This window comes from Teleopsis dalmanni, chromosome 1 (genome assembly GCF_002237135.1).
Source record: "Teleopsis dalmanni isolate 2A chromosome 1, ASM223713v2, whole genome shotgun sequence".
Taxonomy (NCBI): Eukaryota; Metazoa; Arthropoda; class Insecta; order Diptera; family Diopsidae; genus Teleopsis; species Teleopsis dalmanni.
This window is the reverse complement of record NC_051846.1, coordinates 164921991-164927212: the sequence shown is the minus strand read 5'-3', so window position 1 is coordinate 164927212 and position 5222 is coordinate 164921991.

The following is a 5222-nucleotide window of genomic DNA, read 5'->3' as shown; positions in this document are numbered from 1 at the left end:
AAAGCATTGTAATCAGTCACAAAAACTAAAAACAAAAATTTATAAAAGTTCGTAATTAAAAATAATATTTAATTAGCTATTTAAATATAATTGGAAGTCACAGTGGATTGATATTTTAACACAATGAAAATCAATTTCTATTTATAAACTAAAATTTTGTTAAATTTTCAATTAAAAATGAATTTGTTAAATTGAAAATCCTTTTTTAATTGCACATTTATCAACAAAATTAATTAGTAGAACTTAACAATATGGCATTTAAAGTTAAATTATAGTTTATTGAATATACTGTATGCATATAAATTAATTAAAATGCAATGAACTATGCACTTAGCGTCATCAAAGTAATTTATTTTAAATAAACTGCAACAAAATCTATGAAAAAGCTGATTTATTAGTATTTTCGAAAATACACTTGAAAAGCAATTAATTATCAAAAACAAAAACTTTCTAATGCCACAGTTTGATGTATGGATAAATTTTATAAATTAGGTTTGGAAATTGTTTTTAATGAAAGTCAATTAAAATTTAAACTTTTTGTCATTAAAAAGTTAAAGTAGTAATTGATGATTTTTGATTAAATTTTTGAAATGCAGAGTTATATTGTATCAGAAAATTTGATGAAAAGTTGTTGTAATAAATAAATTATTATAGGCGAAATATAAATTTAATATAAAATTTTATATTAATTTAATAAATAAAAAAACAAGAAAAAAGAAATAATTGTTTAAATTTTGTATCTTTTGTTCATAGGTTTGCAGTCATCAAAATTTTTTTTTTTTGATGGACCAAATTATCTTTGAAGCCTAATAGCTTCAGCTGTGTTAAGCATCATCCCATCAACACCGATGATGTTGAACGCAGTCACCTAAAATCGATAATTGTTCTAGAAAACATAAAGAGTAGGTTTAAAAAATCGTAAAGTGAATTTATATGAACTAATGAACAAAAGGTAGTTATATTTACTATATTTAGATATATATTGATTCACTCTTATGCTTCGTTAATTGCTTGACAATAAATCCTAAACAAGTTTTAAATCTTTGAATTTTATATTATTTATATTACAATTTATTTATATTTATATTTAAATTCACTTGTATTTAAATTTATTTATATTATTATTTTTTTATATTTAAATTTACTTATATTTAAATTTACTTATATTTGAATTTATTTATATTTTTATTTATTTATATTTTTATTTATTTATATTTTTATTTTATTATATTTTTATATATTTATTTATATTTTTATTTATTTATATTTTTATTTAATTACATTTGAATTTACTTATATTTTTATTTATTTATATTTTTAGATTTTTATATTTTTATATATTTATTTATATTTTTATTTACTTATATTTTTATTTACTAATATTTTTATTTATTTATATTGAAATTTAGTTATATTTTAATGTATTTATATTTTTATTTATTTATATTTTGATGTATATAGTTATAGTTTTATTTATTTATATATTCATTTATTTATATTTTATTTGTTTATATTTATATTAATTTATATTTTTACTTTTTATATTTTATTTACTTATATTTTAATTTATTTATTTTTATATATTTATTTATATTTTTATTTATTATATTTTCATTTATTTATATTTTTATTTATTTATATTTAAATTTACTTGTATTTAAATTTATTTATATTTTATTTATTTATACGTTTATGTACTTGTATCCTTATTTATTTATATTTTTGCTTATTTATATTTTTATTTACTTATATGTTTATATACTTGTATTCTTATTTAGTTATATTTTTGCTTATTTATATTTTTATTTATTTATATTTTTATTAAGTTGCATTTTTATTTATTTATATTTATATTTTTATTTATTTACATCTGCATTTATTTGTATTTTTATATATTTCTGTTTTTATTTATTTATATTTATATTTTTATTTATTTACATCTGCATTTATTTGTATTTTTATATATTTCTGTTTTTTATTTATTTATTAATATTTTATTTATTTATATTTTTATTTATTTATATTTTATTTATTCACGTTTTTATATATTTATATTTTTATTTATTTGTATTTTTATTTATTTATATCTTTATATATTCACATTTTTATTTATTTATATTTTTATTTATTTTAATTTTTGCGTATTTAATATTTTATCATTACAAATATTTTCAACTATAAACATTACCACAAAACCATTTAATAATTTTAATAACAAATAAAAACATGTTGAAAATAGTAACACTTTCCTGTGTAAACCATTTTGGTATTCAATACTCCGTGGTTAAGAATATACAAAACTTTCTGCATTGCGGTAAAAATATTAAAATTTCTGCATATAAAATTCTAACGCGAGGATAAAATGTAATATGAAAGCAAAAAAATAGTTTAAAACTATATAAATATTTAAAGGTCGTAAACTCAAGTGGAAAAAATTACGCTTTTCAGTAAAATTTTGTTTACAGAATTTTCACATAGAATTTTCGCATAGAATTTTCACATAGAATTTTGAAATTGTTTACTAAATTTGAAAATTTTTTTTATATATGTATATAGTACCAAAATAAAATTGAATATCTAATCACTTGTAAAATATTGCTAATATTCTAGAAATGAAAGGATGCAAAATAGCTTTAAAGAAAACAAAAGTATCTAAAAACTACACGACAACTGTGGGCGTTGTGTACTCAATTTTTTAGTTAAAATTTTTAATTAAAACTTTCATGAATTTTCTAAAAATTGAAATTTTTTGTTTACAGTTTTTATGGAGTGAACAAGCAAGACTTAATCTTTTTTAACATACTTCATATATCACTTCTAAGCGAAATAAAAAAAACTTAATTTAAAAATATTAAACTTAAATTAAAACATGTTAAAAATAAGTTTTGAATAATTAATTAAAATCTAAATAGTAGTAATTTTTTTCATGTCGTTAATTAAAAGTACAAATAAAAATATTGTATTTAATACAATAAAAAAAGGAAACAAGAATTTTTAACACTTTATTAATTTAATTAAAATAATTTATTAAATATATGATTAAAAATAAAATAATTAAAAATTTAAAGAAATATTAATCAAATAATATCAGATAAAAATAAATAAATTACAATACAAAAACAAATAAATAATAAAATAAATAAATAATGATATAAAAATAAGCACATAAAAATTAAAGAATTAATAAACAAATATATAAAAATAAGTAAATACTAAAATAAAAATAATATTAAAATATAACGAAAATTTTGGTTTCAAAAATTAAAATAAACTTAAAAGCTTTTGATGTTAAAAATATTTAAATATATGTAATAAGAAAAAAACAACTATACAATTTTTCTAAATATTGAGAAAAAAATGTCAATTATCATTCTCAGAAATTAGTACAAAAAATAATATAAAAACTTTAATGGAGGAATTAAAATTATTTAATAGAAGTATCTAAGAAATTATATATTTGAAGCTTTTGAAAATGCATAAAACAGTTTTTAAAGAATACAAATGATTTATTCATTTATGTTATTATTAGTTTTTATATTTAATGTTTTACATTTCTTTTTTTTTATATTTAGTTTCTTTTTTATTAATTTTCTTTTAAATATTTTTGTAATTTATTAAATATGTTCAGTTACATATACTTTTAGCACTTATATCAGTTAATTTTAATAAATTTCTTTTATAATTATATTTAATTGCTACTGCCATATGCGTCATAAATCGATAAATTATTAATGCATTTAAGTGCATGGCAAAATATGACGGTATCATATTTACTCCGATTTTTTATCCATTATTTTAAATTTGATTCATGCTGGCAAAGTTTTTATATTTATTATTTGATACAGTTGAACAATAAATTGATAAAAAGTTATTAAATTTAATTATAAAAAGATAATTTTTAATTGATATGCAAACTATTTAATTGAGCGAACCAGAAACCAAATAAGTTGTGTTTATTTATAATTTTTAATGAAAAAACTTTTAAATATGACAAATCAATTAGATATTAATTATAAAATTAAATTGAAAGTGTAACTTTTATTTTTTTAATTTTTCATATTTATATTTATATATAAAAATTCAATTTAAATTAAATTATTAGATTTATATGCTACATATATTTGTTTCGAGTGCATTTCGAAGATATCGGAATGATTTTGATGATATCTTTGTTTCAGCAAACTATTGCTGTATTTCAGAGAATTTGATCTGATCAATATAATGCAAATTTAATTTCCAATCAATACTGTTTCAATAGGGGTATACACTCTGTCTTGCAAAGTCATTGCAAGATGCACGATACTCAACTACTATTAGATAAAAGATAAGAACGATAGGTTATCTGCTGCATAAGTGCCGTTAATGCAATGTATATTTACGGTAAAAAAATATTTTTTTTTTATTTAAAGAAAGAAATGTAGGACACATTTTGAAGTTATAATTTTAATCTTATTTTATGCTATTTAAAAAAAAAAAGCAAAGTTGTGACCAAAAAGTGGCTATGCATAGCATTTGTGAGTGAAAGAATGGACATATTACAACATATTGTTAAATGCAAATATCTGACCAATATTAATATTGAAAATATCGCAAAGTAAGTTAAAGAATGAGTCGTCGAGTCGTCCAATAGTCTAAGTTTGATTTTAGACATACCTGGATATAGACATAACAAGTGTTCCGGTGTCTTCTTTTCATGCGATGGTAGACATGCACTATATGTTAGACGATTTGACAGAACAGGAGGAATCTGGCTCCATGCTGCGTTATCATCTACTATTCCGTTGAAACAAATATCAACCAAGCTACTTCTATATTTAAGGATATAATCGGGTTAATATTCTACAGATATTGAACCGATTAACTTTTATGCCACGTCGGAGCTACAAGTTATGGTAATAGTAAATTTAAAAAATTTGATTTTAGTTCTACTAAAGCGTACAAGTCAAACGTACAGGCTTGTATTCCTAATTGCCTTTGAATTTTCATCTCAGTTATGACTGTTAATACCGATTACCGATTAATGTAATCAGGATATCCATCAAGTTTGTTATTTATAAGCGGTAATATTTTCAATTTTCTTTCCAACATTAAATAATTTTTAATTTTAAAAAAATTATAATATTAAGGAAATTATAATGTTAAAGAAATTATAATATTAAAAAAATAATATTAAATTAATGCCAAGTAATGAGATTCGTTAGTAGTTTTGTTAAGGTTTGTTT